Raw genomic sequence first — 13851 nt, 5'->3', positions numbered from 1 at the left:
AAAAGAAGGAAAAAAGGAAAAGAAAAGCAGCAGTTGCCGGGCATGGTGGCACACGCCTTTAATCCCAGCACTTGGGAGGCAGAGGCAGGAGGATTTCTGAGTTCGAGGCCAGCCTGGTTCCAGGACATCTAGAGCTACACAGAAACCCTGTCTCGAAAAACAAAAACAAAAACAAAAAAAAACCCTTATTTTGCCAGGTATGGAAAGCTGAGGTAGACATGTCTCTGAACCGGGCGGTGGTGGTGCACACCTTTAATCCCAGCACTTGGGAGCAGAGGCAGGCGGATTTCTGAGTTCGAGGCCAGCCTGGTCTACGGAGTGAGTTCCAGGACAGCCAGGGCTACACAGAGAAATCCTGTCTCAAAAAACAAACAAACAAACAAACAAACAAAAGAAGCAGTTTAGTTGGACTGGTGAGATGGCTTAGCAGGTAAGAGCACTTCACTGACTGCTCTTTTGAAGGTCCTGAGTTCAATTCCCAGCAACCACATGGTGGCTCACAACCACCCATGATCTGACTCCCTCTTCTTGTGCATCTGAAGACAGAGTGTACTTACATATAAATCTTTGGGCCAGAGTGACCATAGCAAGTGGGGCTGACCAGAGCGAGCAGGGTTGACCAGAGTGAGCAGAGGTCCTAAAAATTCAATTCCCAACAACTACATGAAGGCTCACAACCATCTGTTTAGCTACAGTGTACTCGTGTACATAAAATAAATAAATAAATCTTTTTTTTTAAAAGAAGCAGTTTAGTTTTGAAAATGGATAAAAATAATTGATCAGATATTTAAGCATAGAAAATATATGGTTTTTTTCTTAAAAGCATAAATACGGAAAAACTACAGAGATGGTCCATTGGTTAAGAGCATTTGTTGCTCTTGCAGAAAATCTGGGTTGGGAACTGCAGAGGACCATATGGGAGCTAGGAAGCCATCCACAACCCCAGTTCCAGGGGATTCAACAGCCTTTTCTGACTGAGGACACCAGGTACACACATGGCACACATACATGCACGCAGGCAAAACACTCAAATACACAAAAAATAAAAATAAATAAATATTTTAAAATAAAATAAAAAATAAATATTGTTTGGTTTTCAACCTTGGGACAAGGGACTGAGGTGCATACTTTACATATGAAAGCAGACCTGGCCTCCAGGGTCTCCCAGCATCCCTCACTCCCCAACTGGCATACTGCCCCAACCCTGAACTTTCCAGTCCAGGGGCCGGGCTGCACTTTGCCCAGAGGCTCTTCCCTGTATAATCCACACCTTTTGTGCTCTCTCGCTCTCTCTCTCTCTCTCTCTCTCTCTCTCTCTCTCTCTCTCTCTCTTTCTCTCTCTCTTTCTCTCTCCTTTTCCTTCTCCCCCTCCCCCATTGCCACACATGTGCTTTCTCTCTCTCTCTTTCTCTTCTCTCTCTCTTTCTCTTCTCCTCTCTCTTGGTTCCCATGGGGCCAGAGAACTTGCCAGAAGCAGCTTCCCAATAAACCTGCATATATAGTATATAATATATTTATATATAATATATGATATAGTATATATGGTAAATAGTATATATTTATATAGTACACATAATATGTAGTGTATATATTATATATATCTAAATCTGGCTGAAATTGGTTCATTTCACCTGTGGAGAAATTACTTATCAAATATATTGAGCATCATTAGCTACAAGAGAAATAGAAGACACAATAATATCTCAGAATTTAGGCAGAATATGGTGACTGTCCTACTTTGTTTTGATAAACACCATGACCAAAATGAATGTGTGGAGGAAAGTGTTTCTTTCACCTCACAGCTTACAGTCCATCATGAAAAGAAAGTCAGGACAGGAACTCACGCCAGGCGTGCTGCTTACTGGCTAGTTCTCCAGGCTCAATTCAGCTACTTTTCTCAATGGTGGTACCAACCCATAGTGGCCATCAATCAAGAACATGCCCCCACAGACTTGTCTACCAACCAATTTGATGGAGGCGCATTCCTCAATTGAGGTTCATCTTCCCAGATGACCCCAGGTTGTGTTTCAGGTTCACAAAAATTAATTTGTTGTGGCATACACCTGTGATCCCAGCACTCAGAAGCCAAGAGTCAGAAAGATTATGAGTTCTAAGCCTGGGTTAGAAAGTCTCTCTCTCTCTCTCTCTCTCTCTCTCTCTCTCTCTCTCTCACACACACACACACACACACACACACACACACACACACACACACACTACAGAGAGACACAGTACTCTGCATCTTGTTAGAACAGGTAAAAAACAAAAGATTGGCTTTCACAGATAACAAAAGAGAAAAGAAAAAGAACTGTGTGCCATTAAATTTTAACTTTGGTGTAATAAAGCAGTCAAGAAGGTGAAGAAAGACTCCACAAAAGAAAAGTATTTGCAAATCCTGTATTATATTTGATAAGGGATAAATATACAAAATCTGTGAAGGATTCCTAAAACCCAAGAATAACAGCAAACAACCTAATTTGAACATGGCTCGAGGCATCTCAGTGTGGCAGGGTATGTTCAGCACTCAGAGGCAGACGTGGGGGATGGCCACCCTCAGATACACAGTGAGTTCCAGGCTATCCAGAGCCACATTGCCAGACTCTGTCTCAAAACAAAAACAGAGAAAACAAATCGGTGAAATAGTGTTTCTCCAAAGAAGATAAATGGCCAACAGACGCTTGAAACAACTCTCAAAATTACTCATTTGAGTAATGCAAATCAAAGCCACAAAGAACAGCAACTGGCAGAGAAAAGAAATAAATAGCACAGATGCCACTCTAGAGCCTTTAGTAGTACAGTTATTAAAAACAGGAGCCTGGGCTAGGACTGTGACACAGTGCTTCCCTTATATGGGACAGACTCAGTGTTAGATTCCCAGCACTGGGGTAAAACTCATTATCTGGAGTGGAGTCTGTGGTAGAGCACTTCCCTAGTCTGTGTATATGGCTCGGGGTTTCATCCCTAGCACCACACAATAGAAAAATAAGTGTTAGTGAGGCTGTGAGGAAACATGGACCTTGGTGCATTATTGGTAGGAATGGCAGTTCCTCGAACGTTAAGCATAAAATCACCATAAGTCAATAGTTCCACTTTGAGGAATACACCCCAAAGCATTGAAAGCAAGATCTCAACCAGACACATGTGCACTGAAGTACATAGCACCCCCTCCACCAAACCAAAGCCTGGGGAGAACTTAAGTGTTCATCAGCCTATACATAGGATGGAATATTATTCAGCCCTAATAGGGAATGAATAGGTACTGACAGGTACTACAACATGGATAAACTCTGGAAGCATTGTTCTAAAGTAATTGAAGCAGACAGAACATGACAAGCACTGTAAAATCCCACTTTTTTGAGATATTTTACAACAGGAAGAAATGGTGACAGAGACAGGAAGTAGAATCCAGGTATGGTGGCCCGCATCTGCAACATCAGTACCCAGGAGGGTGAGGGAGATGGAAGGACTTCAGTTCAAAGCCAGATACATAGTAAAACTCTATCTTTTAAATAAAGAGAGAGAGAGAGAGAGAGAGAGAGAGAGAGAGAGAGTAAGGAAGGAAGGAAGGGAGGGAGGGAGGGAGGGAGGGAGGGAGGGAGAGAGAGAAAAAAAGAAAGAAGAAAAGAAAGGAAAGAAGTTGGGAGCAGGGTGACAAGAGAGAGGAAGGGGTTAAGCAAAACTAGAGCTATATGAAAAACTCTTTTGACATCTACTATTTAAAAAAAACATGAAATTTACTCAATAACTCCAAGTGTTACATTATCTTTTTTTAATGTACATTGATGTTGGGGGTGTTGGATCCCCTGGAACTAGAGTTACAGACAGTTGTGAGCTGCCATGTGGGTGTTGGGAATTGAATGTGGGACCTCTGGTAGAGCAGCCAGTGCTTTTTTGTTTGTCTGCTTTATTTTTGTTTGTTTGTTTGTTTTTTGGTTTTTCGAGACAGGGTTTCTCTGTGTAGCCCTGGCTGTCCTGAAACTCACTCTGTAGACCAGGCTGGCCTGGAACTCAGAAATCCACCTGCCTCTGCCTCCCAAGTCCTGGGATCATAGGCGTGCGCCACCACTGTCTGGCACAGCCAGTGCTCTTAACTAGCCCAGAAACCCAGTATTTTTACATTTTACAAGATTTATACATTTTTATGTGTGGGGTGTGCTTTTCCTACATGGATTTCTATGCACCACATGCATGGAGTGTCTGTGGAAGCTGGAAAAGGATGTTAGAGGCCCTGAAGCTATCTAGAGTCACAGGCTAAGAATTGAACCTGGGTCCTCTAGAAGAGTAGCCAGCATTGAGCCATCTCTCCTCATTTTTTTTCTTAAAGACTTATGGTTTATTATCTTTAATTGTGTATATGTGTGTGTGTTTGCGTGTGTGTGTGTAAAGGCATGTGCCCAAGGAGGGTAGAGATGTCTGTGGCGTGTGGTGGTTTGAATATGCTTGGCCCATGGGAAGTGCTACTATTAGCATTAGGAAGTGCGGCCTTATTGGAGTGGGTGTATCCTTGTTGGAGAAAGTTTGTCACTGTAGGGGTGGGCTTTGAGGTCCTATGGGCAGGCTCCCCTCAGGACAAAACAGCCCCTCCTCCTAGCTGCCTGCATAAGAGAGACTCCTGGCTGCCTTCCAATCAAAATGTAGAACTCTCAGCTCAGCTCTTCCAACACCATGTCTGCCTGCAAGCTGCCAGGCTTCCTGACATGATGATAATGGGCTGAACCTCTGAACCTGTAAGCCAGCCCCAGTTAAATGTTCTCCTTTGTAAGAGTTGCCTTGCTCATGGTGTCTCTTCTCAGCAATGGAAACCCTAAGATAGTGTCTAATTCGTGTAGCTGGGATTACAAACAATTGTGAGCTGCCTAACATATCTGCTGAGAACTAAACTCAGGGATGTTCTTGTAAGTGCTGAGCCATCTCTCCATCCCCCAAACCCACTACTTTGTAAGCTAATTTAAAAATACAATTTAGATGCTATCTTGGGAGGCAGAGGCAGATAGATCTCTGTGAGTTCGAGGGCAGCCTGGTCTACATATCCAATACCAGGACAGCTAGGACCACACAGAGCCCTTGCCTAAAAAAAAAAAAAAAAAAGGACTTTAGTTCAGTGGTTAAGAGTACTTACTGGTATTACAGAAGACCCAAGTTCAGTTCCTAGGGTCCACAGCAGACAGCTCACATCTACCTATAATTCTAGTTATCTCTTCTGGCCTCCACAGGCTCTCACACATACATACATGTGCATGCATAGAAGCACATATACATATACACATAAATAAAAATTTTGATTAAAAATATACATATAGCCCAGTGGCCACAGCAGCCTGGGACTCAGGTGGGCAATTTTCTCTCTCTTTCCTGCCCTCCATCACTGTCTCTCCTGTCTTACCCCCACCAACCTTGCTGGGTCTGGGGCAAGCTGCCTTCCACCTGAGACACTGTTCTGTTGCTCAGTGTATACGACACAGCTTTCCTTCTGCAAGTTACAGCCAAGGCTCTTGCAAGAGTTTGAGGAGCCAGGCTGTTTGCTCTGCTCATTAAACTAAGAGCTATGTAATCGGGGGAAGGGCCATCATCTGTGATTTGCTCTATAGCTGGAAAAACCTGGGAAGAAACAGGCAGGTACGTGGACCACCCTGGAAGCAGAAGCTTTTGCCTAATGCTTTGTGACTTACATGTAATTAGGTCAGTAAGAAGTTAAAAATATACAAATATGGCCCAGTGACCACAGGCAGGAAGGTGATTTTCCCTCCTCTTCCTGCCTGCCATCACCAGGAAACCTTGGTGTGGGACCAGCTTTCCTCCATCCCATGGTCCATCCCAGGGTTCCCTAGAAGAGAACTGCCATTCCTTTGTGTCAGCCACCGATACCTAGAAACACACCCAGACAGGCTATTTTTACTATCCTTCCTGTCCTCCATTTCCATCCCTCCTGGCTCAGCCTTAGCCTTGCCCACAGGTGCCTCTTCTCCCACTCCATCTCCATTCCTGGAGGACTCCATCAAACTTTGGTGTATAGCAGCTTTCCTTTTTTCCTGTGGCCTCTCTCTCTCTCTTTTTTCCACATCTTGATTTTTATTACTTAAAAACGTTGCATATCAATTTTGCTTTCTGACTCTGTGCTTGTGCCTTCAACACTTTCACAATGATTTTCTGCTCCTCAATAAGGAAAGCCCGCTTGATCCTGTCACGGACACACTTGGCACGCATGGAAGCACCACAGTTCCTGCTGACGTGCTTCTTTGTCTTAGACAATCTCAGAAGGACTTTGGGTCTCACAGAACGAACCCCTCGCAGTCTGCCCAACCTTCTTGGTGTAGAGGTAAACAATCCTGTTGCCAGGGTTTGAGACAGCCTAGTTTTGTTAGAGGCTGTGTTGTAGGAAAGCCTACAGCGGTATGTCAAACGCTGGACCATCCTGAGTGCCTCTGAGCACCGTCCCCGGAAGACTCCTGTAGCCTCTCTTATCACCCCCATTCTAGCTTAACCCCTTTTCTTAGCATCAGCCCCCAACACTTTCCATCTGGGACCTCCAGCAGCCACTCTCCTTCCTGTCCTTCATTATGATTTCTCCATTCTCAGCCTCATCCTTGTAGCATCCAGGTTACAGATGTTCCTCCTCCCACTTCAACTCCATTCACTGGAGACTCCAACTCTTGGTCTAGACCCAGGGTCTCCCTAGCTCAGTCATCCTCTCTCTCTCCAGATTATTCTCTGCCTTACTACAACCTACTTTCAGTAACCCCTCTTCCCACCACACCTCCAGTTCCCTGGGGACCCTATCTCTCAATGTGGACAGGGTCCCCTTAGCTCTTTCCTACAGCCCCTCTCAAACTTCCCTCCTAGCCCACATCTATTCCTCTCTGCCATCCATCAATTTGCAGAATCACTCTCTACTAGGCAACCCATAGTCCCCACACTTTCCTTAGACCCAGAGAGGTCAACAAAAACCAACAATGGGACATCCATCGAGCAAAGACAAGACCAGATATCAACACCTAGAATCAACTCAGTCATCCAAGGGCCAGATGCCTAGACATGAGCAAAAAACAAAGACATTACCAAACAAGACCCTATGCCTCCACCAGAACACAATAATCCTACCAAACAGTAGGCCCAAAAAATGCAATATAGCTGGAGCATTAGACAATGATTTCAAAGAGCAGTTATGAATATGTTCAATGACTTTAAAGAGGATATGAATAAATCCTTTCATGAAATATGTGAAAACACAAACAGTAAAATGACATGATGAAAATAGTCCAAGACAAAATTAGTAACAGAATCACTAAAGAAAACCTGAACTGAGATAAAGCTAAAAATGAAAAGTTTAGGAAGTCAAACAAAAACCTGAAAGGTAAGCATCACCAACAGAGTACAAGACATGGAAGACAGACTGTCAGGCACTGAAGACAAAGTAGGAGGAGTGGACAACTCAGTCAAAGAAAATGTTAAGTCTAAAAATATACAGGCACAAAACATCCAAGATATCTGGAACACTATGAAAAAAACCAAATCTAAGAATAATAGGAATAGAGGAAGGAGAAGAAACCCAAGTCAAATATACAGGAAATATGTTCAACGAAATCACTGAAGAAATTTTCCCCAACCTAAAAAAGGAGATGCCTATCACGGAACAAGAAGCATATACAACACCAAATAGACCGGACCAGAAAATAAAGTCACTCAGTACATACAATCAAAATACTAAATCAACAGAACAAAGAAAGAATAGTAAAAGCTACAAGGAGAAAAGACCAAATAACATATAAAAGCATTTTAATAACATCTGACTTCTCTCTCAATAGAGACTCTAAAAGCTAGAAGGGCCTGGACAGATGTTCTACAAATTCTGAGAGACAACTCAGACTAGATCCAGCAAAACTTTTAATCACAACAGACAGAAAGAAAAAGACATTCAACAATAAAACCAAATGTAAGCACTACCTATTAATCCATCCCTACAGAAGGCACTAGAAGGAAAACTTCAGTCTAAAAGAGGTTAACTAAACCTAGGGAAACACATGGAATAAACAATCCCATAACAGTAAATCAAAAGGGGGCACTCCATAATAACAATAGAATAACAGGAATCTATAAACACAGCTCTTTGATAGCTCTCAATATTAGTGGTCTCAATTACCTAACTGATTGGATTAGAAAACAGGATCCATCTTTCTGCTGTATCCAAGAAACACACCTTATCATCAAGGATAGACATCAAAGGATAAAAGAAGATATTCCAAGAAAATGGGCCTAACGAGCAAGCTGGAATAGCCATTTTAATATATGATAAATCAGACTTCAAAGCTAATCAGAAGAGATAGGGAAGGATACTACATACTCATCAAAGAGAGGAAAAATCCCCACTTATACACCAAATACAAGGGTATATTTGTTCCTAAAAGAAACACAGAAACACTCCCACTGCTAAAATCACATACTGACCCACACACTGCAATAGTGGGTGACTTCAATACCCCACTCTCATTAATAGACAGATCATCCAGACAGAAATAAAGAGGGAAATGCTGGAGTTAAATAATATCACAAATCAAATACCTAGCTGATATTTACAGAACATTTCACCCAAATACAATAGAATATACCTTCTTCTCGCCGGCTCGTGGAATTTTCTCCAAATTGACCACATACTCAGTCACAAGGTGAGTCTCACCAGATAGAAGAAAACTGAAGTAATATGCTGCATCCTGTCTAACCACCACAGATTAAGGCTGGATTTCAATAACAACAGAAACAGCAGAAAGGTTACAAACTAAGGAACCTGAATGAATACTCATTGCTGAATGAAAGATGGGTCAAGGCAAAAATAAAGAAGAAAACTAAAAACTTTTCAGAATTCAATGAAAATGAAAACACAACATACCCAAATCTACAGGGCACAATAAAGGGAGCTCTTTAAAAAAAAAAAAATTTCTTCATTTTATTTATTTATTTTTATTGGATATTTTATTAATTTACATTTCAAATGTTATCCCCTTTCCTGGTTTCTCCTCTGGAAACCCCCTATCCCATCCCTCCTCCCCCTGGTTCTATGAGGGTGCTCCGTCACCCACCCATCCATGCTTGCTTCCCCTCCCCCCAGCATTCCCCTACACTGGGGCATTGAGCCTTCACAGGACCAAGGGCTTCTCCTCCCATTGATGTCCCACAAGGCTACATATGGCTGGAACCATGGGTCCCTCCATGTGTACTCCGTGGTTAGTGGAATAAAGGGAGTTCTGAAAGGCAAGTGCCTACACAAAAAAAAACTTGGAAAGGTCTAATATTAAAAACTTGAAAGCCGGGCATGGTGTCACACGCCTTTAATCCCAGCACTTGGGAGGCAGAGGTAAGCCTAGTCTACAGAGTGAGTTCCAGGACAGCTAGGGCTACACAGAGAAACCCTGTCTCAACAAAACAAAACAAAACAAAACAAAACAAAACAAAACAAAACAAACAAACAAACAAAAAAGAGTTGGTTGATAAAACCAATAAATTGATAAGCCCTTATCTAAATTAACTAAACAAGAGAGAAAGTATATCCAAATTAATAAAATAAGAGATAGAAATAGGAACATCACAACAGACCCTGAGGAAATCCAGATAATCGTAAGAATATACTTTAAAAACCTATACTCCACCACACTGGAAAACCTAAAGCAAATGGATAAATCTATTGATATATACTACCTACAAAAGTTAAATCAAGATCAGATAAAAAATTAAACAGACTTATCACCCCTAGTAAAATAGAAGCAATAATTAAAAGTCTTCCAAACAAAAGAAGTCCCAGGCCAGACAAATGCAGCACAGAATTTTACCAGACCTTCAAAGAAGAATTAACAATGATAACTCCTCAAAGTATGCTATAAAATAGAAAATTAAGGACCATTGCCTAATTCTTCTTATGAGGCCACAATTACCCTGAGATTTAAACCACACAAAGACCCAACAAAGAGTTAACACATAAATATCCCTTATGAATACAGATGCAAGATTCTCAATAAAATACTTGCAAGCCAAATCCAGTAACACACACACACACACAATTATCCATCATCATCAATTAACATTCATCCCAGAGATGCAGGAGAGGTTCAACATATGAAAATCAATAAATGTAATCCACCATATAAACAGAGTGAAAGACAAAAACCACATAATCATCACATAAGATGAAGAAAGGCCTTTGACAAAATTCAACACCTCTTCACGATAAAAGTCATGGAGAGACTAGGGATACAGGAGACATATGTCACCAAAATAAAAGAGATCAGATTCAATTCAATCACCATCAAAATTCCAACACATTTTTCTTCACAGAACTTGAAAGGACAACTTTCAGCTCCACATGGAAACACAGAGAGAGAGAGAGAAAAAAAAAGGGATAGCAAAAATAATCCAAAATAAGAAAATAACTACTGGAGGTATCATCATCCATAATTTCAAGTTGTACCATAGAAGTATAGTAATGAAAATACCATGGTGTTGTTATAAAAGCAGATACACTGATCAATGCAATCAAACTGAGGGCCAAGACATAAATCCACACATATATGGACCCTGGTTTTTTATAAGAAAGCGAAAAGTACACAGTGAAAAAAAAAAAAAAAGACAGCAATGTCCAACAAATGGTGCTCATCAAAATGGATGTCTGCATGTAGAAGAATGCAAATAGATCCATTTCTATCACCCTGCACAAAACTCAACTCTAAATGGATCAAAAACATCAACATATAACCAGATAAACAGAACCTGATAGAGGAGCAAGTGGGAAAGAGCCTCAAAGTCATTGGCCCAGGAGACAGCTTTCTAAATGAACTCCAAAATGACAGCCTACAGAATGGGAAAAGATCCTTAACAATCATACATCTGATAGAGGATTAATATCTTAGATATCTAAACAACTAAAAAAAAAAAACTTGGACATCAATAAAACAAACAATTGAGGCTGGCGAGATGGCTCAGTGGTTAAGAGCACTGACTGCTCTTCCAGAGGTCCTGAGTTCAGTTCCCAGCAACCACATGGTGGCTCACAACCATCTATAATGAGATCTGACTCCCTCTTCTGGAGTGTCTGAAGACAGCTACAGTGTACTTACATATAATAATTAATCTTTGGGTCGGAACAAGTTGGGCCGACCTAAGCGAGCGGGGTTGACCAGAGAAGAGGGATTGACCAAAGAGAGCAGAGGTCCTAAAAATTCAATTCCCAACAACCACAGGAGGACTCACAACCATCTGTAGAGCTACAGTGTACTCACATACATTAAATAAATAAATCTTTAAAAAGTAAAAAAAAAAAAGGGGGGGCTGGAGAAGATGGCTCAGCAGTTAAGAGCACTGACTGCTCTTTCAAAGGTCCTGAGTTCAAATCCCAGCAACCACATGGTGGCTCACAATCATCTGTAATAGGATCTAATGCCCTCTTCTGGTGTGTCTGAAGACAGCTACAATGTACTCATATACATAAAATGAATAAATATTTTTTTAAAAAAAATAAAACAAACAATTAAACTCAATTTTAAAAATAGGATTATGCCAGGCAGTGGTGGCGCACGCCTTTAATCCCAGCACTCGGGAGGCAGAGGCAGGCAGATTTCTGAGTTCAAGGCCAGCCTGGTCTACAGCGTGAGTTCCAGGATAGCCAGGGTTACACAGAAAAACCCAGTCTCAAAAAAACCAAAAAAAATGGGGTGCAGAACTAAGCAGAGAGTTCTCAAAAGATAAGAAATTAAATGAAAAGCCATCTTACAAATGGCTGAAAAACACTAAGAAATTTTCAACATCCTTGGTCATCAAGGAAATGCAAATTTGAACTACTCTGAGGTTTTATCTTACACCAGACAGAATGGCCAAGATCAATAAAATAAATGACAACTCATGCTGGTAAGGATATGGGGAAAGAGGAGCCATTTACTCATTGGTGGTGGGAATGTAAACTTGTATAGTCACTATATAAATCTGTAGTAATTCCTCAGGAAACTGAGGATATATCTACGTGAAGATTCACCTATACAGCAGGGCAGTGGTGTCGCATGGCTTTAATTCCAGCACTTGGGAGGCAGAGGCAGGTGGATTTCTGAGTTCGAGGCCAGCCTGGTCTACAGAGTGAGTTCCAGGACAGCCAGGGCTATATAGAGAAACCCTGTCTCGAAAAAACAAAAACCAAAACAAACAAACAAAAAAAAAGATTCACCTATACCCCTATACCACTACACCCCAGGATTGTACGACTGTATATCCTATTACAGAGACTTGCTCGTCCATGTTCATTGCTGTTCTAATTATAATAGCCAGAGATTGGAAACAGCCTACATGCCCATCAACAGATAAATTAATAATGAAAATGAGGTACATTTACATAATAGAGTATTATTCAGCTGTTAAAAAATGAAATTTCCCAGCACTTGGGAGGCAGAGGCAGGCGGATTTCTGAGTTCAAGGCCAACCTGGTCTACAGAGTGACTTCCAGGACAACCAGGGCTACAGGGCTCCACAGAGAAACCCTGTCTCGAAAAACCAAATAGAAGAAGAAGGAGGAGGAGGAGGAGGAGGGGGGGGGAGGGGAAGGAGGAGGAAGAAATTTATTCCAGTCATGGTAGCACATGCCTTAAATCCCAGCATTTGGGAGGCAGAGACAGACAGGTCTCTGTGAGTTCAAGATGAACCTAGTCTACATAATGAGTTCCTGGACAGCCAAGGCTATATAGAGAGAAATCCTGTCTAAAAAAATGGAAGTCACTCTGGGTGGTAGTGGTCCACGCCTTTAATCCTAGGAGGTGGATCTCTGAGTTTGAAGCCAGCCTGAACTAAAGAGCAAGTTCTAGGACAGCCAGAGTTGCACAGAGAAACCCTATTCAGAACCACCCCTTCCAAAAAAAAAAAAATGAAATCACAGTTTGGCTAGATGTTATAGCAGTCATCTGTGTTCTTACCCATTTGTGAATCTGAATACTGCAATACCAACATGCCAGGCAAGATGTTCCCAGTGATGTGTCAGAGGCATCAGAGTTAATTGGGTTAACCAAACACTTGCTTTTTTTTTTAAAACAAGGGTTTTTTTTTTTTTAAGATTTATTTATTTATTATATGTAAGTACACTGTAGCTGTCTTCAGACACTCCAGAAGAGAGAGTCAGATGGTTGTGAGCCACCATGNGGTTGCTGGGATTTGAACTCCGGACCTTCGGAAGAACAGTCAGGTGTTCTTACCCGCTGAGCCATCTCACCAGCCCAACCAAACACTTTCTAATTGAGTCTGAGACCCATATCACCAGAAAGAACGCATTCCTGGTGCATTACATTTATCTTGGTCAAAATCTAAGGCAATGGCTCTAGTGGTTCATACCTTTAATCTTAGCACTGAGGAGGCCGAGCCAGGTGGATCTTAGTGAGTTCAAGGCCAACCTGGTCTATATAGTAAGTTTTAGGCCAAGCAGGGATATACTGTGAGACCCTGACTCAAACAAAACAAAAGTTGTTCTCAGGAGGCCATTAGGCCTAGAGGATGAACCTACTACTGTCCTTGTGGTAAATGAACATGCTTTTAATTTGCCTTTTAAATGTTTGCAGGTGGGGTTGGGGATTTAGCTCAGTGGTAGAGTGCTTGCCTAGCAAGCACAAGGCCCTGGGTTCCGTCCTCAGCTCTGGAACAAAAAATGTTTGCAGGCATGCTCAGAGATTAGTGTTGCTTTCAGACCTTGGCTAGAGAAACTTCTTCTGCATTGCAGCAGTTAGTGCAGGGACTCATGGCTTGTCAGAGTGCTTAGAATCAGTGATTGCTGAGTGCTAGGCTCGAAATGGGACACCTATGTCAATCCCCACCCAAGGTCAAGGAAACAACACGGAAGGG

General features: G+C 41.8%; 1 pseudogene; it reads right to left on the bottom strand.

Moving 5' to 3' along the window:
• Window positions 1–6072: 6072 nt before the first annotated feature.
• LOC110286315 lies at window positions 6073–6426 on the bottom strand (annotated as a pseudogene).
• Between the last annotated feature and the right edge of the window lie 7425 nt (window positions 6427–13851).

This window comes from Mus caroli, chromosome X (assembly GCF_900094665.2).
Source record: "Mus caroli chromosome X, CAROLI_EIJ_v1.1, whole genome shotgun sequence".
Classification (NCBI taxonomy): Eukaryota; Metazoa; Chordata; class Mammalia; order Rodentia; family Muridae; genus Mus; species Mus caroli.
This window is presented reverse-complemented; position numbering and strand designations above follow the sequence as displayed.